This window comes from Salmo trutta, chromosome 10, assembly GCF_901001165.1.
Source record: "Salmo trutta chromosome 10, fSalTru1.1, whole genome shotgun sequence".
Lineage (NCBI taxonomy): Eukaryota > Metazoa > Chordata > Actinopteri > Salmoniformes > Salmonidae > Salmo > Salmo trutta.
In genome coordinates, this window is record NC_042966.1 from 26,603,641 (window position 1) to 26,627,467 (window position 23,827).

The following is a 23,827-nucleotide window of genomic DNA, read 5'->3' on the forward strand; positions in this document are numbered from 1 at the left end:
GAAAGGTTTTAATACATCATGGGACTATGTGAGTTGAATTTACAGTTTGAGCTGAATTTGACCGCAAGTGTGGGAGGAGTACATTACAACCTCCTGGAGATGCCTTGACATCAACATGTTCAGTTTGGTTTCTATATGGGTCAGTGATCAGACTTCAAGCTCAAAAGGAGCAAACCTGATACTGCGAGCCTTACCAATAGAAAATGAAGTATGAAAAAACATATTTTCAATTACTCAAGCACAGTAGTACCTTGGGTCTATAAAACAAAATTGAAATGTCAATGCTTTCAATTATCATATTTCCATGCAGATAAGTATGGTTGTATACAGATACATACAGAAACAGACTACAAGCAAAGCAGCTTAAAAATGTCCACATCACTGGCACATTTACTGGAAGTTGGACTCTCAACGATGAATCTTTCCATTCTGTTCCTTTGATCCCATGATTTGTCATAAGTATCATTCTTTTCCATGGGCTGCACCCAGCTCCTCTCTTTTCGTGACTTTGCCCAGCACAGTGTGAGGGGAAGGGAGCTGCAGGCAGCTGTTATTTGCAAAGATATTGCAATGACATAACCAGGAGAACTGCGATGGGGCCACGGTTGGGAGGCAGGGGAGGGCTGCTGGGCGCATTGGATGAAAAGATCCCTCAGGGGACACAGACATTGTCTGGAGGCTGCTGCACATGTCACTGCAGTCTTCACAAACGGATGTATTCCAACACTGCTCACAGGACCCAATCTGCTATCTGCAATGAGGTGGCTAATACAGTCATTCCACTGTTGTTTGCTATCTAATTGGGACATTTTTATCTGGTGGTGGTTTGTTGTTCATCAAAATAAAGAGAGGGGTTTTGTAGATGCCTGTTGAAACCTGAAAGAGAAAAAAACAACATCCTGTATTTTTATGGTGTCTTGTCTTCTTTCAAGTGTCTACTGTGATGTGTCTAAATTTAATTTCACCCTCCTCTGGTTTTATGAACATTGATCTACTATGACCTGTGGGGTGAGAAACCTGCTGGCGTGATAGACTGATTATACACAAGGATACCCTCTTCTCTTTTTTTCTTTTTTTTTTACAGATAAGTGTTTGCTTTGTCACATAGCATGCGATTGACACAACAAAGGAAAATGTACACTCCATCTTGTTGGAAAAGAGATATGCTTATCACAAGTGTGCATTAGACAGGTCTCTGTGCGAACAAACCCCTCTGTACGTCTGCTATGTGGTGCCTTAGTAAAATGGGGTTGAACTTAGGAGAAGGAGGAAAAGTTGAAAACAAATTGTATGGTTTACTGAAACCATCAACATCTCAGTCAAAACCACTTCAGGGAATAATAAAGATGTCTGTGATTATATTCTGGAATCAATTGTGCTATAGTCTGTCTGTTTGTTAAAGGGAGTTTGTAAAAACAAGGGAAACCTCACAAGTTGAATGTTCTTCATGCCACTGAATATTTGTTATTCACTGTGTATTTATTCCTATGTATTTATTGTCACTATTTCTATTTTTTATTCGATTTTTATCTTTAACTCTGCATTGTTGGAAAAGGACCCGTAAGTAAGCATTTCACTATTGGTCTACATCTGTTGTTTTTCGAAGCATGTGACAAATAACATTTGATTTGATTTTATCCATATTCATCCAAAATTCTCTGTGGCCCCAAGGTTGTCTCATGATCAGTCTTATCAAATTGCATTGCTAAGTCATGGTTACACTAACATCATAAAATTGAGAAATCACTAATGTTTTTGTATGTGAACAGATCAGGTCATAAAGTTGCAATAGTTTCTAAAATAAAGTCACAAAATAATTTCCAAAGAAGAACGCTTCCGTTTCATGTTAAAGAACTGAACGTTCTAAATTACAAGTCTGTTTCAGGGCATAATATCATAATTTCATAAATAGCCTACATCATCAATTATTTTTTATTTTTTTAATTCACCTTTATTTAACCAGGTAGACCAGTTGAGAACAAGTTCTCACTTACAACTGCGACCTGGCCAAGATAAAGCAAAGCAGTGTGACAAAAACAACAACACAGAGTTACACATCGGATAAACAAACGTACAGTCAATAACACAATATAAATATCTATATACAGTGTGTGCAAATGTAGTAAGATTAGGGAGGTAAGGCAATAAATAGGCCATAGTGGCAAAATAATTACAATTTAGCATTAACACTGGAGTGATGGATGTGCAGATGATGATGTGAAAGTAGAGATACTGGGGTGCAAAAGAGCAACAACCAAAATATAACAATATGGATACCCGGGCCAGGTCGATTAGAAAGGCCTGCTCGCTGAAGTGTTTAGGGAGCGTTTGACAGTGATGAGGGGTGGTCGTTTGACTGCAGACCCAATACGGACGCAGGCAATGAGACAGTGATCGCTGAGATCCTGGTTGATCAGGATGATATCTATGAAGGTGCCCATGTTTACAGATTTAGGGTTGTACCTGGTAGGTTCCTTTATAATTTGTGTGAGATTGAGGGCATCTAGGTTAGATTGTAGGACGGCCGGGGTGTCAATATGGTATACGAGAGCTCTATTTGACTATGTAATAATCTGTAGAAATGTATATTAGATGTGTTTTCATGTACCATCTGACCCCTTTTGGAACATGTTTATGTTTTACAAGACATTGTTTATTACATTATCATCAAGACACAGTCTACACATCTTGCCCACTCTTGTGTTTGTGTGTTTTGTAGTGAGAGTCAAAGAGCGGAAAGCCTAGAACATGACATAATCTGCCAAGCACGTCCACAACAGATCTGTTAGATGTTTTTATTTCCACATACTGTATCTTATCTCCTGTATCCAACACACACACCCTGCCATGCCCTGTACTTCCACCCAACCCCTCATCCCCTCCCAGCCTAATACAGTCAGGCTGATAAGTGGGATGGACATTCCAACAACATGACTCAGGATTTGTTCTCCCAACGGATTGGAAGTTGAAAAAGCAACAGTGGTGCTCTTCAAAATATCAGCCACCCAGTCAACGCGCCATCTCTGCCTGAGGCTCTGCTCTCCAAGAAACCCAGCCTGGTCTCATAGACTACACGTAACATAGTAAATATAAATCGGGACACACAAATTGGTATGATAAGTCATGTTTTGTATGGTTACATAAGACAGATTAAGATAAAAACAAAAATAGGGGGGATGGTAGGGGTGGATAGGTAGGCGTATAACGCGAAAGTGTAGCAACACAAAGGTTGTGAGTTCGAATCTTATCACAGATAATTTCAGCATCTTAGCTAATTAGCAACCTTTCAATGACTTACTACTTTTTAGCTACTTTGCATGTTAGCTAACCCTTCCCCTTACCTTAACCCTTTAACCTAACCTTAACCCTATTTTTTATTTATGATTTAACTAGGCAAGTCAGTTAAGAACAAATTTTTATTTACAATGACAGCCTACCCCGGCCAAAAAGGGCCAATTGTGCACCACCCTATGGGACTCCTAATCACGGCCAGATATGATACAGCCTGGATTTGAACCAGAGACTGTAGTGACAGCACTTGCACCTCTAGGCAGTGCCTTAAAACGCTGCACCACTCGGGAGCTCTAACCCCAACCTGATTAACATTATCCAGCTACCTAACGTTAGCCAACTAGCTAGCTAGAACTCGTAACATATCATATGTTTTGCAAAGTCATAACATATATGATTTTGTAATTCGGAACATATGATATGAAATGGGTGATGGACATCCACAAATTAATACATACCATATCAAACGTAACATTTCCTACTAAATTGAGTCTCGGATTTACATATAGAACAATACGAAATGCTCTGAGACCAGGTTGAGAAACCAGCTCCATTTGCTTGGTAAGACAAGAAACACTGGGGGAAAGCAGAAGACAACTGAGCTTCATGAAAAAAAGCAGCAGTTTATAAAGACAGCATTTCAACAAATCATGAGACACTAGTTCCAATGACTGATGAGTCCACTGCAAACTAGACACACATTTTATCCAATAAATGCAAGAGCTGAGGCCAATTACAGACAGCCATCCTCACACATTCCTGTAATTTTATTTAACTAGGCAAGTCAGTTTAGAACAAACTATTATTTACAATGACAGCCTAGGAACAGTGGGTTAACTACCTCGTTCAGGGGCAGAACAACAGATTTTTACCTTGTCAGCTCAGGGATTCGATCTAGCAACCTTTCGGTTACTGGCATACCGCTCTAACCTCTAGGCTACCTGCCACCCCATAATGGGAGGGTGGAGCCCGTAACATGTGCCACATGTGCCACATTGGGGACAGAGGGTGGTTAGCCATGAATGGAGGGAAATGAAGGCAGGCTGTGATGTTGTAGACCCTCTAATCTCATCATCTTCGTTGTCTACTGTTTCCATGTCATCTTTATGCTCTGTTGACTCCACCAGGCTCTCCCCTAACGCTCCCTTAACGTTTCCCTCTTAAGATTCTAATTACAGCACAATGGTCCTGTTCCCCCAGCCTCACTCCCCCTAACGCTTAATGTAATCTGAAAGGTCAGTGCGTTCTGCAGTGTGACGCTCTTTAACGTGTTCGCATGGAAGTGGCAGCGAGGCCTTTGTAGTCTCAACGGCAGAGCAGCACATCTGCTGTGCTTCAGGGGTAGATTGAACCCAATGGAAGCCTCTGAGCCTCTTTCCTACTCTTTACAGCAGGTATAGATTGATTTATTTGACCATTTAAAACACAATACAACCACACATGTGGATAATGCATTTACAATAATCGAGAACAACACAAAAAAAGTTAGAAAACGTAATTTCATTGGGGTCTCCTTAAATAAATTATTTAAAAAATGCATGAACTTAGACCTAGTTGCCTAGGTCTAGGCTACACAGTAGACCTAGCCTACTAGGCATCATTTGGTTACACATATAACACATAACAAAACAAATGACGACATTGTCATTGCTTAGAGCACTACATACAGACATAAAAATAAAACAAATCTATTGCTCGATCATTAGTCAGCTTTGACATTGTTTTAAAATGAAGTTATGGTTGGCATGGCTTTGAGTTACTGTGGTAGTTTGTTCTATTCAACAGCGCCGGTATGTAAAAAGGTGTTCTGACCAGATAGATTCTTAAATTTAAAACATGCAATATCAGAGGCTCTGGCTCTGGTGTTGTATTGGTGAACATCTCTAATATCAGTAAAATAATGAATAATTACTACTATTACTATACATTTCTGTACTGAATGAAATATTACCACTACCATGTCTATCTTATTTCCAAAACACAATTCAACACAATCACAATTGCTTTTTTGTCATTTAATAATTTTGAACATCTTTTAACACAGGCTTAACACCTAACAAACACTTTGTACTTTTTAAAACACTTTTAACATAGGCCAGGCCCTGTTGTCACCTCATATCCCAGCGATAATGCCTTTCATTATGTCTGGGAAGAAAACACTTTCCTTTGCTCAATTTGCCATTGGAGCAGGTAGCGTTCTCCTGGCGGCATCCAAACCCAGATTTGGCCAGATGGTGAAGCGCGATTCATCACTCCAGAGAACGGGTTTCCACTGTTTTAGAGTCCAATGGCAGCGAGCTTTACACCACTCTAGCCGACACTTGGCATTGCGCATGGTAAACTTAGGCTTGTGTGCGGCTGCTCAGCCATAGAAACCCATTTCATGAAGCTCCCGGCGAACACTTCTTGCGCTGACGTTGCTTCCAGAGGCAGTTTGGAACTTGGTAGTGAGTGTTGCAACCAAGGACCGACAATTTTTACGCATTACACGCTTCAGCACGCTGTGGTTCCGTTGTTTGAGCTTGTGTGGCCTACCACTTCGTGGCTGAGCCATTGTTGCTCCTAGACGTTTCCACTTCACAATAACAGCACTTACAGTTGACAGCTCTAGCAAGGCAGGAATTTGACGAACTGACTTGTTGGAAAGGTGGCATCCATGTTATGACAGTGCCACGTTGAAAGTTACTGAGCTCTTCAGTAAGGCCATTTTACTGCCATTGTTTGTCTATGGAGATTGCATGGCTGTGTGCTCGATTTTATGCACCTGTCAGCAACGAGTGTGGCTGAAACAGCCGAATCCATTAATTTGAAGGGGTGTCCACATACTTTTGTATATATAGTATATGTTACATTTGGTATGTATTGGTTTGTTATGTATTAATTCATGGATGTCCATCACCCATTTTGCATGATATGTTATGAATTACAATTCATATTATATGTTACAAATTTGCAAAACCTACAATGTGTAACAAATTTCACAAACGTAGGATATGTTACGAATTCTAGCTAGGTGGCTAACGTTAGCTAGGCTAGGGGTTAGGGTTTAAGGTTACATTTAGGAGTTAAGGTTATCTAAAAGGGCTAGGGGAAGGGTAAGCTAAAAGGGTTAGGGTAAGGGTTAGCTAACATGCTAAGTAGTTGCAAAGCAGCTAAAAAGTAGTAAGTCATTGAAAAGTTGCTAATTAGCTAAAGTGCTAAAGTTGTCCGTGATAAGATTTGAACTCGCAACATTTGGGTTGATAGACATTTGCGTTATACTCACACTTATCCACTCCAAGTAACCATCTGTCTTTTGTAACCATACCAAACGTAACATATCATGCTAATTTAAGTGTCCTGGATTTACGTTTACTATGTTATGTCTACTTTATGAGACCAGGCTGCCTCTACCTAAGTCAGGCCCTTTTCACACTGCAGATCTCCCATTCTAAAAAAGGGTCTCAATAGGGCCACCAGTGCAACAATTGACTTGTGGATCAGTAGGTTGACAGCTGCACCTGCACCATTTCGCATTCACATCTCAGATCAGGCAGCCCTTGCTTGGTCACCTTTTTTTGCGCAGTGACCAGTGTTCAACTTAATACACATTGTCCATTGCAGGGGGCAATTTATCATGGTGTCCTTGGTCCTCTTGAGAGTTGAGGGGGTTGGTTTGGTAGACAGACAGGGGAGGGGCCATTCCTGTTATTGTGGAACCCTCAGCTGGACTTTGTAACAGGCTCAGGCTTGCTGATAATGATGACACACAAACTAGATATTCCATCCCCCGACCCCTTCAAACACAGGGTGTGACATGACAGTGACAGGATGGAAATCTACCCAGGCTGGAGTTTTACAAAACAGCTCACATGACAACTTCCTGTCCGACCTCTTAGGATTAGCAGTGTCAGGGTTCCCTTCAGGGCCCAGAATGCTCTCTGTGACCCACAGCAGACATGCCAAGTGATTCTTAGCTCTCTTTGTGTGTGTTTAGTGAACGCTGACGCAATCAAAAAGAGCTAAGTCCCACCCCCTTGCCCTCCTCCATGGGTTAGTCTCTCGCTGCTCTCTGTCCACTGCCTCCCAGGCTGTCCGTCCCCCAATATTGATGTGAGGGGGAACAATGGCAAACTCTGTGTACCATGAAGGACTGTGGAGGCATCGCCGCCTGAAAGAAGGCATTCAACTTGGGGCTTACAGAGTAGTAGGAGGGAATGTTTCTTTGTTTCTTAATTTTTTTCTGGTAATGTATCTCTGTGCCAATTTAATGGACATACAGTAGGAATTGACTAAAATGGCCATATACTGTACAGTACATGCATAAGTGCTAAAACGTACTGTACTCGCAGTTTGCCCAAATGAACCTCTAAGCTACAAATCTACTGGTCATCATAGCACATCTAATCCGAGTGCTTTTATGTATTACATAATAAAATATATCATACATCTCATAAGGTCTTTAAGGTAGATAGTGTATTATAATGGACTTTGTGACTGAGAGGTCCACAGATTACAGTGACTATGCACATCAAGTCTTATTTGCTGTTATCTGTCTTGAGCATATTCAGCAGACTCTTACCTTCTAGCTGAGTGGCCTAGAGGAAAGCATTTCAGTCATAATTCTCTCTAAATCTGGACTGTTCTGGTCCTTGACAAGGTTGTTATCCAAGTAGGTTTAAACAAAATGACACACTACTGGTTTAGAGTGATCTTGACACCAAACCATTTCAAGTCATTGTAAAATTACAATATTAATGTCCAGGCATTACAAACTGTGCTAGGCCTCAGCTCCACATCAGTTCCACAGGAGTTATTCTTCTGTAGGGTAAATACAGGTAAATACCATTAGAGTTGGCCAGTTTCCCTGTGGGATACACAGTGGACCAGTATATCCCAGCAGGGATCAGCCATTTCTGCAGGCAGCTCAACTGAGAGCCATCATTGTTAATATACTGCCAGGAGTCTCAAGGTCTCCCCAGTTTAAATAACAAGTACTGTTTTGTTCAATGTGGTATCGAATTACCACGAGTCATCTATCTTGCATGGATGCTGTCTTTTCTCAAATCAGTCTCAACTCTTAAACATAGCCAAACAACGATCATTCTTTAGCTAGGTTGTTTGGAATGTCTGTCACAATGCTGATACGGTATTGTTGACTGTCTGGTCCCTTGTGACCATCTGTTGTTGAGAGCTGGTTGTTTTGGAGGGGCTATTTGTTTAAAGGGAGAAAGTCCATTGGTGTGTTTATTTTCACACAATTATTTCAAAAACATTTCTACAGTAACCCTAACTACAGATGGCTTACAGTATTATGGTACAGTACCCAAGTCTGTGTGGTGAATGAGAGAAAATATCAAACATACTAACATACCATCTAAAGAAATGATATTAGTTAGTTATATTTACACACACACACACACACACACACACACACACACACACACACACACACACACACACACACACACACACACACACACACAGACCAAAAATATAAATGTAACTTGCAACAATTTGAAAAGATTTTACTGAGTTACAGTTCATATAAGGAAATCAGTCATTAGGCCCTAATCTATGGATTTCACATGACTTGGCAGGGGTGCAGCCATGGGGGAGCAAGGCCCAGCCAATCACTATGAGATTTTCCCCACAAAAGGGCTTTATTCCAGACAGAAATACTCCTCGGTTTCATCAGCTGTCCGGGTGGCTGGTCTCAGACGATCCCGCAGGTGAAGAAGCCGGATGTAGAGGTCCTGGGCTGGCGTGGTTACACATGGTCTGCGGTGGTGAGGCCAGTTGGGCGCACTGCCAAATTCTCTAAAACGACATTGGAAGCGGCATATGGTAGAGAAATTAACATTAAATTATCTGGCAACAACTCTGGTGGACATTTCCTATAGTCAGCATCCCAATTGCACACTCCCTCAACTTGAGACATCTGTTGTATTGTGTTGTGTGACAAAACTACACATTTTAGAGTGGCCTTTTATTATCCCCAGCACAAGGTGGACCTGTGTAATGATCATGCTGTTTAATCAGCTTCTGGATATGCCACACCTGTCAGGTGGATGGATTATCTTGGCAAAGGAGAAATGCTCACTAACAGGGATGTAAACACATTTGTGCACCAAATCTGAGAGAAATAAGCTTTTTGTGCATATGGAAAATGTCTTGGATCTTTGATATCAGCTCAGGAAACATGGGACCAACACTTTACATGTTGCTTTTATATTTTTTCTCAGTATATAGTTACATAAATTGGCCTACACAGGTAAAGGAACATCATTTACACCTCCATTCCCTTGCTCTATTGCTCTTTCTCTGTAGCTGGAATGTATTATCATATCCCAATTTAGATAATAGACCAAAAATAGATGTGACAAATAGGAGCATAGACATTGTCCACCGCCCAGTCATTACCATTGTCTGTGTGCTCTACCCCAGGGTCTGACCTGACATGCACACAGATGCTAGCCTCTCTAATCACTGATTCGCAGAATAAAAACAATCCCACATTTTGGAACAACATCCTGGCTCTGAGTGTGTGATGACATTTTTAGATTCCAAGGACAGTTTATTTCCCCTCTTCCTGGTTTCTATTGTTTTCTAGTGATGCCATTGGTCCTCAGGGAGGAGCATGTTCCATGGTGTTAAGACCAGCTTACAAGTTGTAAAAGGGAAGGCCTCCGATTTGATTTTCTGAATCTACAGTAGGCCTTCTTTATAGGCTGTTCACTGTTGCCACAGTATGGCAGAAAGCTAGTAGTTTAATGTATCAACATGCTGGTTGTAATATGGCCAAACTGCAGCATGAAGTAGGAGTCAACATGATACATTTTCCACTAGAAATTGATAGCGTCAAACTATTTTCTGTTGCAATGAGAAAAAAAGAGGTCAGAAGGTAGACTGAGCAGGAGGGAAAATGATTGGTCATCAGGATGTAAAACTACTGACTGACAGGTCCTGCCTGGTGGGGTCCTACGCTAAGTCCAGGGAATAAAGTCTGTTGATTGGATAATAAATAATGATTTGGCGTGGCGTTAACCAATGAGAAAACTAAAAGCCGTTGGGTCTTGTGAGCTGGCCGTATTTACAGCCGCACCCAAATGTGATGAACGGATTTGCTTCAACTGGTAGGCCAGCTAATGGTCGGTAGCTTCTTGAGGAAGGGCGGGCTGCTGGATAAGCCGTGCGACGGGCCTGACGTAGGTTCTGTCCTTGACTTGGATCTCCACTGTTGTCACTTTCCTGTCTGTTCCAGGGATAACTGACTTGACAGTTCCAATTTGCCAGAGCACCCTAGGAGGCAATCCCGACTGCAAGGTCCTCCTTATCCTTGTGCCACTTCTGACGGGCTTGAAGTGCAGTAAGTAGATCCATGTGAAGCAGTGCTAGAAATGGTCAGCTAAACTCTGTCTGTGTCTCCATCTTTTGCGACTGAGCAGTTCTGACCCAATTGGGTTCTACCTGGAACCAAAATGTTTCTACCTGGAACCAAAAAGGGTTCTTCAAAGGGTTCTCCTATGGGGACAGCCAAAGAACCCTTTTAGGTTCTAGATAGCACTTTTTTCCAAAAAATGTAGTGAGGAGTCTTGCTGCCCCATGAGAGGAGAGTTAAAGGTGATTGGGTCTGGATCCGCTATGTCGGGGGACAGATATCACCAGGGCTTGGAGTTCCAAGATTCGTTCTATTTCGATTAGGACATTCCTCAGCATCTCTTTGGAGTCTTTCTGCGCGCCAAGGGGGTTTGCAGGGCAGTCTTGATGGATGTAATTTCCCTCCCCCAGCGTCCTCCAAAGTGTGGCTCACTTGGTGGGTTGAAGGTGAAGCAAATCTTCTGACTGGCCAACTGTTCCTGGAGCTGTGAGTGGAGAGCTGTGAAAGCCTCATGTAGCTCTCGCTCTCTTCCCTTGATATTTGTTCCTTTTTTACATTGGATAAAAGTAGAAACTCAGAGCTACAAAATGGTATGTCATATGCTATAGTTGAGGAACAATGGAAAAGTAATTTTGCTTTCAAAGTTGATAAACTTGTAAACTCACTTTTGAGAAAATTGCCTTTGAATGTTTTGGTACTTCTATTGGAGAGCCCTTCTATGTCTACACCCATTCAACATCGTTCACACCCTCTTAAGCTTTAGCCCCACCCATCTCTTTAAGGGTTGATCCGAATGTACTAACAGCAGTCAAGCACCCAAGCTAACTTGCTAGCTACTTCCAGACATCTAAGTGAGAGAGAGAACAGCTCACTGAACATTACTCGCCCTAGCAGAGCTGGTTAGGCGGTTATGTTATCCAGAGCGTTGGTTACTGCAACTGTGCTGTCAGATGGTCCGTTCGTAAATTCAGAGCGCACAGCGTTCAGAGCGCACAGCGGATGCTCTGGCCGATGAGTTTACTGACACCGGCCATATTCAACAGGCGTTGAGCGTTCAGAAATTCATCAGTTATTCTGCATTCTCTAGCACACTCTGACGAGAGTGCTCTGAAATCAGAGTAGATGGTCAGACTGAATTTATGAATGCACCCGAAATGGTTACTTGCATAGTGGAGTCTTTTGCTAAGACATGTAGCTAGCTAGTTAGCTAGCTAGGTAAACAATGAACCATAATCACAACTCATGATGTTACTACCCTGCATGAATCTGCAGGTAGCTAACCAACCAGGTTCAACGTTAGCTAGCTAACATTGGGCTATAGCTAGCTAAGCAATTAGCTCTGAGATACGAATAATAAGGTCATACACGTAACGTTATCCAGTGAGCCATTCAGCTAACGCCAGCTAGCTAGTTAGGTAAACAATGAACCATAATCACAACTCATGACGTTACTACCCTGCATGAATCTGCAGGTAACTAGCCAACCAGGTTCAACGTTACCTAGCTAACATTAGGCTATAGATAGCCAAGTAAATGGCTCTTTCTGTCAAAATTAGAAACATGTAATATCTGATAATGTAGCTTGCCAGACTATCTTACCCATATACACTATCATTCAAAAGTTTGAGGTCACTTAGAATTGTCCTTGTTTTTGAAAGAAAAGCACTTTTTTGGTCCATTAAAATGACATCAAAATTGATCAGAAATACAGTGTAGACATTGTTAATGTTGTAAATGACTATTATAGCTGGAAACGGCTGATTTTTAATGGAATATCTACATATGCGTACAGAGGATCATTATCAGCAACCATCATTCCTGTGTTCCAATGGCACGCTGTGTTAGCTAATCCAAGTTTATCATTTTAAAAGGCTAATTGATCATTACAAAACCCTTTTGCAATTATGTTAGCACATTATTGATTATAGAAGCAATAAAACTTGCCTTCTTTAGACTAGTTGAGTATCTGGAGTATCAGCATTTGTGGGTTCGATTACAGGTTCAAAATGGCCAGAAACAAAGAACTTTCTTCTGAAACTTGTCAGTCTATTCTTTCTCTGAGAAATGAAGGCTATTCCATGCAGGAAATTGCAGTGAAACTGAAGGACATCAGGATACAAAACAACTGTCTAAATGAGGACCTGCCTAGTGGGGATCCTACGCTATAAATCCTGGGAATAAAGTCTGCTGATTGGCTAATAAATCATGATTGACGTGGCCTTAACCAATCAGAAAACGAAAAGCAGTTGGGTCTTGTGAATAGGAGATAATGAACTGGCTGTTTTTAGAAGTACAGAATATAAGACCTACACCAATTTACTTGACCTCTACCTAGACTATAGATCTAGACCAACGGGACTTGAAGTGGAACGTACTACTTTGTAGATATGAAACAAACAGACAATAATAATATCAGCCAAAAATATAAAATTCACACAATATGCTTCAAAACCAACTTTATAAAAGGGTTTAAAAATAGTTTATATTTGACAAAAAATTCCAGGCATTGATGGCAGAATAGATGGATGTAGTTCAATGCATGATTAATATAATTTTGGTAGTCAAAAAAATATTACTATCAGGTTGTAAATCACAGCTGGTTTGCTGCCTCCACCCATTTGGGATGCACTGTTTCAGTTTTAATAATTTGAACAAAAACGGACAACTGTAACTGAGGCTGGGAATGTCAATACAATCAAACTAGCAAGAGCAATGATCACAAGTAATGTATAACGTGGCTAATAGCCTAGCGCACATGGCCCGCGGGCCGAATAGGACACACAAGCAAGTATGAGTCAACAGTTGAGTCATCTACTTTATGAAATTACAGCCTGATGCACTTGCATGGTGGATTCAACTTCAATTGCGCTGCTACTTTCATATGTCCTGTTTACAGCAACTTCAATTGCTGGTTTCGTGTGCCCCGTTTACAGCGCGCAGGGGAGGGAAAGTGTAAAGACACATGCCACAGTCCTAGCTAGGCTATTAAAATGTTGCAGGCTGGCTTCGGTTTTTAAAGCTTACCAATGAATAATGAAAAACCAAAACCTGCAACAAAACACCATGCAAAGGAGAAACATGTAGGTAGGCCTGTTACAGCAACATTTGAGCAGTAGCCTAGGCTGGCTACTCAACTACAATACATTTTGATTGCACTATACTGCAAGTCTGCATTTAACTGCACCGGTGATCCATGCAGTTACAGTTAAATGTTACAACAAACCTATAGCTAGCTACGTTTTTGTTATTTTGAGCTATTAAAACCCCCTAATGGGAATGTCCGTGCCCCCGTGGAAATCTAATTAATAAAAACATCCATATAAAAGTCTAAACTAGAGATGTCAGTTTTTTTGCATTGCATCTCAATCCACCACATCGCACTTCCGCATCTGCGGTGAAAGATGACAGAGCTAGAGTGGTGTTTGTCAGACCATTAGACATCCAGAAAATCAGTCTTCTCACAAAATCATATGTAGGGTTTGGCCTTCAAACTATTATGATCCCTCTATGGAAAGATGAGACTCTCACCAACACGATGGTGTTCTATTTTTCTCTACGACCTCCAAAAGTGTCTTGGGACTCGTCTGAAGTCGGTACAGCTGATATGGCAACTTCTGTCTGTAGCGTCCGAACAGTTTGGTCTAAACTAGTGATGGGGCGTTCGCGAACGAGTCGGCTCTAAGAGCCGGCTCTTGTAGGTGAACGTTGGTAGCCGGCTTGCATATCAGAAGAGCCGAATCTATTTATAATATTATTTTTTTATTAAGATATGAATAATCAAAAGATTTAAATGAATAGAATTAACTAATTCAAAGAACGAAAAAATATATATAATAATATAGGCCTAAATGCTCAAGCGCACACACGTTCTGACTGTCTGCTCAGACTAACAGCCTCACCTGTTGTTCCTCTCAATCAGACACGCAGTGTCAACCAATGAAGAAAAGATGCGTGAGGGAGGACCGAGCCAACTCACTCACAGTCACACACTTAGCAGCCAAGGAGATAGAGGAAAGAGAGCTGTGAAAACAACAGCTGGAAAATGAGTCGGAAGCACAGTAGCATTTGGATGCATTTTAATAATGTAGACGATGTTAGAGCACAGTGTAGAATTTGCCAAAACAAAATCTCATATAAAGCCGGTTCTACGCCCAACCTACACTGGCATATGCGAACTGTGCACCCAACTGTGAAGCTAGCTGTAGCGGAGCTTCGAGAAACCAGCGGGCCTGCTAGTGATAGTGGTGGAGCCAGCGTATCCACTCAGTCAAGTAGGCCTACTCCCACCCACAGCAACGCAGTCTTCTATGGACCAGTTATGCAAAAGTTTATGTCTGTTGAAAAACAAGGCCAAATTGATATTGCATTGGCTAAAATGATTGCTACTGATTTCCAGCCATTTTCGATCGTGGAGGACAGAGGTTTTAAAAAATTATAGCAATAGTCTAAATACAATATACACAATTCCAAGCAGGAAAACCCTTTCAAAATAAATTATTCCACAACTGTACGAGAGCACACAGGCTTCATTGGGGGAAGTCAGCGACAGACACACCTCAGAGAACTTGGCAGAGGAACTGTGAGAGTGGCCAGAGATTGGCAAGTAGATGGAAAAGTGGTCTGTTGTGTTAGCGACAATGCAGCTAACATAACCAAAGCCATGGAAATGTTTAAATGGACCCATCATCCATGTCTTGCCCACACAATCAACCTGATTGTAAGAGATGCTCTGAAGGTGATGAAGCCCACTGTGGACAAAGTGAAAGCAGCTGTGGAATACTTCCACAGGAGCAGAGTAGGTGCTGAAAAACTAAAGTCTACACAACACCAGATGGGGATGCCTGATCTGAGGCCTAAACAAGACTGCACTACAAGGTGGAATTAAACATTTTATATGTTGAAGCGGTTTCTTGAGTCAAAGGATGCCATCTCTACCTTGGCCATTGTTAATGCACCTGTTGATGCTCTGACCCAAGAGGAATGGGAGGTGGTGGTGGAGGTGTGCAGAGTCCTGGAACCCTTTGAGCAGGTCACTGTGGAGATCAGTGGAGAGAGGTACAATAAGCAGTTATTACTACATCATTATTTAATACAGTATTATATATGTATATGAGCAGTAGATGAGAATGTAGTGTCAGTAGACAAAACATGAACCTGAACTAATAAGTTACTGTTCTCTCTTTTCAGCTATATGACAGCCTCAAAAATCATACTCCTGTGTAAGGGTCTGCAGCGAAACACAGCCAGCCACCAGAGAGAAGCAAATGTAACCACAGGACATGTGACAGACATCTAGACGTTCCGCTAGCGGAACACCTGCTCCAATATCCAATGATGGGCGTGGCGCGAAATACAAACTCCTCTAAAATCCGAAAACTTACATTTTTCAAACATATGACTATTTTACAGCATTTTAAAGACAAGACTCTCGTTAATCTAACCACACTGTCCGATTTCAAAAAGGCTTTACAGCGAAAGCAAAACATTAGATTATGTCAGCAGAGTACCCAGTCAGAAATAATCAGACACCCATTTTTCAAGCTAGCATATAATGTCACAAAAAACAAAACCACAGCTAAATGCAGCACTAACCTTTGATGATCTTCATCAGATGACAACCCTAGGACATTATGTTATACAATGCATGCATGTTTTGTTCAATCAAGTTCATATTTATATCAAAAACCAGCATTTTTACATTAGCATGTGACGTTCAGAACTACCATACCCCCCGCAAACCTCCGGTGAATTTACTAAATTACTCACGATAAACGTTCACAAAAAACATAACAATTATTTTAAGAATTATAGATACAGAACTCCTCTATGCACTCGATATGTCCGATTTTAAAATAGCTTTTCGGTGAAAGCACATTTGGCAATATTCTCAGTAGATAGCCCGGCATCACAGGGCTAGCTATTTAGACACCCAGCAAGTTTAGCCTTCACCAAACTCCGATTTACTATTAGAAAAGTTTGATTACCTTTGGTGTTCTTCGTCAGAATGCACTCCCAGGACTTCTACTTCAATAACAAATGTTGGTTTGGTCAAAAATAATCCATAGTTATATCCAAACAGCGGCGTTTTGTTCGTGCGTTCAAGACACTATCCGAAGTGTAAATAAGGGTCACGAGCATGGCGCATTTCGTGAGAAAAGATTTCTAAATATTTCATTACCGTACTTCGAAGCATGTCAACCGCTGTTTAAAATCAATTTTTATGCCATTTTTCTCGTAAAAAAGCGATAATATTCTGACCGGGAAAGCGTGTATACATACAAAGAGTGAGAAAATAAAAGCATGGGATCCCCTCGTGCACGAGCCTGAGTCTCATAGTACTGTTACTGGCCACTATCCAAACGCGCTAATGTTTTTCAGCCAGAGCCTGCAAAGCCACGATTCAGCTTTTTGCCGCCTACTGAGATCCCATGGGAGCCGTAGGAAGTGTCACGTAACAGCAGAGATCCCCTGTAATGGATGGAGATAATCAAGAAGGGCAAGAAATGGTCAGACAGGGTACTTCCTGTACAGAATCTTCTCAGGTTTTGGCCTTCCAAATGTGTTCTGTTATACTCACAGACACCATTCAAACAGTTTTAGAAACTTTGGAGTGTTTTCTATCCAAAGCTAATAATTATATGCATATTCTAGTTTCTGGGCAGGAGTAATAATCAGATTAAATCGGGTACGTTTTTTATCCGGCCGTGAAAATACTGCCCCCTAGCCATAACAGGTTAATGGACACCCTATGTTCATCAATGGACAGAAAGTTCCACAGAATGGAATATAATCACGTGCTATCAGAAACCGCTGTACTTGACCCCAGGTTTAAGAAGTTAGCCTTCAGTGATGCCAGAGCGATTGATGAAGAATAAAAGAATAACCTCAGCAGCAGGGAGGGACAGCCCCAGCAGTCAACTGACTCAGGCACCAGGGCAACAGGAAGAAGAGGGATCAGATGGAGCAGAAGCACCAGCAGTAGTGCCACAAACGTCTGCTGTTTGACGAGAGAGCAACTGGGGATGCAGCACGAAGGAATCCCTCAGCAGATGCCATAATGGAGGTCCGGTCCTATTTGGAGGAGCCTCTCCTCCAAAGATCTGCAGATCCTCTGAGCTGGTGGAAGAACAAGGCCTCTGTCTACCCACGGCTTACTAAAGTCATGACAGGGAGACTGCATAGTGGCCACATCCGTTCCCTCTGAGAGGGTCTTCTCGAAATGGGACAAATAATTACTGAGAGAAGAAACCGCATCAGCCCCTCGAAAGTGAGGCAGCTTGCATTTCTGAATAGAAATCTCTCATAAAAGCAAAATATGGTCAGCATTGCTGTGTGCTGCTGGTTATAACATGACAATAAAGAAGAGAGAGAAAAGAGGGACCAGTTTAATGTTTTAAGTGGAGTGCTGCAGTTTTGCACATTGTTATTTATTTTTGTTGGGGTGCAATATTCTATTATGCTGTTCAGATTGTATTCGTTTTGAATGGTTAGATTTATATGCACTTCGTTTATATACATTAAAAGTTATACCTGAAATGCAAATGTTTAATAGCATTCTTTTTCACAACAAACCAACACATTTTTAAATACATTGTGGTTAAGGTAGAGAATGATTTCATTAAATAATTTAATTAGAATTGCTTTAACACCAATCATAGTCAAACTAACGCAAACTGTTTGACTTCAAAAAATACAAAACATATTTTTTTCGAAGAGCCATTTGGGAGCCAAAGAGCCGTCTCTTTTTGGTGAGCTGAGCCGAACAAGCCGGCTCACTGAAAAGAGCCGGAATGCCCATCACTAGTCTTAACACTATGACCCCTCTGTGGAAAGGTAAGATTCCCTAAGACGCCCACAGGCCTCACAAGATTAGTCTGAAGGTCCCCCGGAACTGGTTGAAAAATTAATGGAAGTATATATGGACACAGTTTAGTGCCAAAAATAAGGGGTTAAATACATAAGTATTCAGGCCCTTTGTTATGAGACTCGAAATTGAGCTCAGGTACATCCTGTTTCCATTGACCATCCTTGAGATGTTTCTACAACTTGATTGGAGTCCACCTGTGGTAAATTCAATTGATTGAACATGATTTGGAAAGGCACACACCTGTCTTTATAAGTCCCACATTTGACAGTGCATGTCAGAGCAACATCCATGCCATGAGGTCGAAGGAATTGTCCGTAGAGCTCTGAGACGGGATTGTGTCGAGGCACAGATCTGGGGAAGGGTACCAAAACATTTCTGCAGCATTGAAGGTCCCCAAGAAAACAGTGGCTTCCATCATTCTTAAATGGAAGAAGTCTGGAAGTCATGCTTGGCCATGCAGTCATGGGTGAACAGGGAGTACAGGAGGGGACTGAGTACGCCCTCCTGAGGGGCCCCTGTGTTGAGGATCAGTGTGGCAGATGTGTTGTTACCTCCCCTTACCAGCTGGGGGCGGCCGGTCAGGAAGTCCAGGATCCAGTTGCAGATGGAGGTGTTTATTCCCAGGGTCCTTAGCTTAGTTATGAGCTTTGAGGGCACTATGGTATTGAATGCTGAGCTGTAGTCAATGAATAGCATTCTCACATAGGTGTTCCTTTTGTCCAGGTGGGAAAGGGCAGTGTGGAGTGCAATAGAGATTGCATCATCCATGGATCTTTTGGGGTGGTATGCAAATTGGAGTTGGTCTAGGGTTTCTGGGATAATGGTGTTAATGTGAGCCATGACCAGCCTTTCAAAGCACTTCAGGCTACAGACGTGAGTGCTATGGGTTGGTAGTCATTTAGGCAGGTTACCTTGGTGTTCTTGGACACAGGGACTATGGTGGTCTGCTTAAAACATGTTGGTATTACAGATTCGGTCAGGGACAGTGTGAAAATATCAGTGAAGACACTTGTCAGTGGGTCAGCGCATGCTCGGAGTACACGTCCTAGAAATTCACCTGGCCCTGCGGCCTTGTGAATGTTGACCTGTTTAAAGACCTTACTCACATCGATGCCTTGAGATGGATGAAATCATACCTTGAAGGCAGAACTCAGTGTGTCAGAGTGAGCAATGAGCTGTCGCCCACTCTTAGCTATGATGTGGGCGTGCCCCAAGGGTCAATACTGGGGCCCCTCTTGTTCAGCCTGTACATTAATGATCTGCCTTCCGTCTGCACTGGGTCTGAAGTTCAAATGTATGCAGATGATACAGTGATATATGTGCATGCAAAGAGCAAACAACAAGCTGCACAAGAACTCACTACTGTAATGGTCCAGGTTACAAAGTGGCTCAGTGACTCGTGTTTGCATCTCAATGTGAAAAAAACTGTTTGCATGTTCTTCACAAAGAGGGCAACAGATGCTACTGAGCCAGATGTCTATGTGTCAGGGGAGAAGCTCCAGGTGGTATCTGATTTTAAGTACCTTGGAATCATACTTGATTCCAACCTCTCTTTTAAAAAGCATGTGAAAAAGGTAATTCAAATAACCAAATTCAACCTAGCTAATTTCCGATTTATACGAAATTGTTTGACCACAGAGGTAGCAAGACTGTACTTCAAATCGATGATACTCCCCCACTTAACATACTGCTTGACTAGTTGGACCCAAGCTTGCTATACAACATTAAAACCTATTCAGTCTGTCTACAAACAGGCTCTCAAAGTGCTCGATAGGAAGCCCAATAGCCATCATCACTGTTACATCCTCAGAAAGCATGAGCTCCTGAGTTGGGAAAATCTGGTGCAATACACCGACGCATGTCTTGTATTCAAGATCCTAAATGGCCTAGCTCCCCCTCCACTCAGTACTTTTGTTAAACAGAAAATCCAAACATATGGCAGCAGATCCACAAGGTCTGCCATGAGAGGTGACTGTATAGTTCCCTTAAGGAAAAGCACCTTTAGTAAATCCGCTTTCTCTGTGAGAGCGTCCCATGTCTGGAATACACTGCCATCAGACACACATAACTGCACCACATATCACACTTTCACAAAATGCATGAAGACATGGCTAAAGGTCAATCAGATTTGTGAACATAATCCCTAGCTGTGTATTGCCGCTTTCCATGTTGTCTGTTGTCTGTAGCTTGTGAGGTGTGGAAACACTTTGTTTTTATGGATTTTGTCTTGTTGCTTTTTGTTCTATGTTGCTCTGTCTGTATACTACATCTTGCTTGTCCTATGTTGCTCTGTCTTTATGCTATGTCTTGCTTGTCCTATGTTACTCTGCGTGTGCTCACTGTTCTATGATTGTCTATATTGTAATTGTTTTTAATAACCTGCCCAGGGACTGCGGTTGAAAATTAGCCGGCTGGCTAAAACCGGCACTTTTACTGAAACGTTGATTAATGTGCACTGTCCCTGTAAAAATAAAATAAACTCAATAAACATCGGTTACGGAGAGCGTGATCACGCAGTCGTCCGGAACAGCTGATTCTCTCGTGCATGCTTCAGTGTTGCTTGCCTCGAAGCGAGCATAGAAATTATTTAGCTCGTCTGGTAGGCTTGTGTTATTGGGCAGCTCGTGGCTGTGCTTCATTTTGTAGTCTGTAATAGTTTGCAAGCCGTGCCATATCCGTCGAGCGTCGGAGCCGGTGTAGTAGGATTCAATCTTAGTCCTGTATTGACGCTTTGCCTGTTTGATGGTTCGTCAGAGGGCATAGCGGGATTTCTTATAAGCTTAGAGTCCCGCTCCTTGAAAGCCGCAGCTCTACCCTTTAGCTCAGTGTGGATGTTGCCTGTAATCCATGGCTTCTGGTTGGGGTATGTACGTACGGTCACTGTGGGGATGACGTCATCAATGCACTTATTGATGAAGCCAGTGTCTGATGTGGTGTACTCCTCAATGTCATCAGAAGAATCCCTGAACCTATTCCAGTCTGTGCTAGCAAAACAGTCCTGTAGCTTAGCATCTGCGTCATCTGACCACTTCCGCATTGAGCGAGTCACTGGTACTTCCTGCTTTAGTTTTTGTTTGTAAGCAAGAATCAGGAGGATAGAGTTATGGTCAGATTTGCCAAATGGAGGGCGAGGGAGAGCTTTGTACATATCTCTGTGTGTGGAGTAAAGGTGGTATAGAGTGTTTTTCCCCCTCTGGTTGCACATGTAACAAGCTGGTAGAAATGAGATAAAACGGATTTAAGTTTTCCTGCATTAAAGTCCCTCTGCCACTAGGAGCGCCTCCTCTGGATGAGCATTTTCTTGTTTGCTTATGGCCTTATACATCTCGTTGAGTGCCATCTTAGTGCCAGCACCAATTTGTGGTGTAAATAGACAGCTATGAAAAATAGCTGTTGGTAAATAATGTGGTCTACATATTATCATGAGATACTCTACCTTAGGCGAGCAAAACCTTGAGACTTCCTTAATATTAGATTTCGTGCACCAGCTGTTATTTACAAATAGACACCCCTTGTCTTACCGGAGGCAGCTGTTATATCTTGCCAATGGACCGAAAACCCAGCCAGCTACAGCTGAAGTCGGAAGTTTACATACACCTTAGACAAATACATTTAAACTCAGTTTTTCACAATTCCTGACATTTAATCCTAGTAAAAAATCGTTGCCTTAGGTCAGCTAGGATCACCACTTTATTTTAAGAATGTAAAATGTCAGAATAATAGTAGAAAGAATGATTTATTTCAGCTTTTATTTCTTTCATCACATTCCCAGTAGGTCAGAAGTTTACATACACTCAATTAGTATTTGGTAGCATTGCCTTGAAATTGTTTAACTTGGGTCAAATGTTTCTGGTAGCCTTCCACAAGCTTCCCACAGTAAGTTGGGTGAATTTTGGCACTTTCCTCCTGACAGAGCTGGTGTAACTGAGTCAGGTTTGTAGGCCTCCTTGCTCGCACGTGCTTTTTCAGTTCTGCCCACAAATTTTCTATAGGATTGAGGTCAGGGCTTTGTGATGGCTCCAATACCTTGACTTTGTTGTCCTTAATCCATTTTCCCACAACTTTGGAAGTACGCTTGGGGTCATTGTCCGTTTGGAAGACCCATTTGCGACCAAGCTTTAACTTCCTGACTGATGTCTTGAGATGTTGCTTCAATATATCCACTTAATTTTCTTCCTCATGATGCCATCTATTTTGTGAAGTGCACCAGTCCCTCTTGCAACAAAGCACCCCCACAACATGATGCTGCCACCCCCGTGGTTCACGGTTGGGATTGTGTTCTTCGGCTTGCAAGCCTCCCCCTTTTTCCTCCAAACATGACGATGGTCATTATGGCCAAACAGTTCTATATTTGTTTCATCAGACCAGAGGACATTTCTCCAAAAAGTACAATCTTTGTCCCCATGTGCAGTTGCAAACCGTAGTCTGTCTTTTTTATGGCGGTTTTGGAACAGTGGCTTCTTCCTTGCTGAGCGGCCTTTCAGGTTATGTCGATATAGGACTTGTTTTACTGTGGATATATATACTTTTGTGCCTGTTTCCTCCAGCATCTTCACAAGGACCTGTGCTGTTGTTCTGGGATTGATTTGCACTTTTTGCACCAAAGTGCGTTCATCTCTAGGAGACAGAATGCGTCTCCTTCCTGAGCGGTTTGAGGGCTGTGGGGTCCCATGGTGTTTATACTTACGTACTATTGTTTGTACAGATGAACGTGGTACCTTCAGGCGTTTGGAAATTGCTCCCAAGGATGAACCAGACTTGTGGAGGTCTACAATTTTGTGGAGGTCTTGGCTGATTTCTTTTGATTTTCCCATGATGACAAGCAAAGAGGCACTGAGCCAGAAGGTAGTCCTTGAAATACATGTGCAGGTACACCTCCAATTGACTCAAATGATATAATGACGTACTGTTCTGGAATTTTCCAAGCTGTTTAAAGGGGCAGTCAACTTAGTGTATGTAAACTTCTGACCCACTGGAATTGTGATACAGTGAATTATAAGTGAAATAATCTGTCTGTAAACAATTGTTGGAAAAATTACTTGTGTCATGCACAAAGTAGATGTCCTAACCGACTTGCCAAAACTATAGTTTTGTGGTTGAAAAACAGTTGAAAAGTGGTTGAAAAATGAGTTTTAATGACTCCAACCTAAGTATATGTAAACTCCCGACTTCAACTGTAGGTAGGAAGATTTGGAAATGTGGAGATAATGTAGACCAAGATTGACAACACACTCCAGCACAGTAGGTGGCAGCATGGACCTTTAATGTTTGTTTGCGGACCGTCATTATATCATAGAAGAATAAGAACA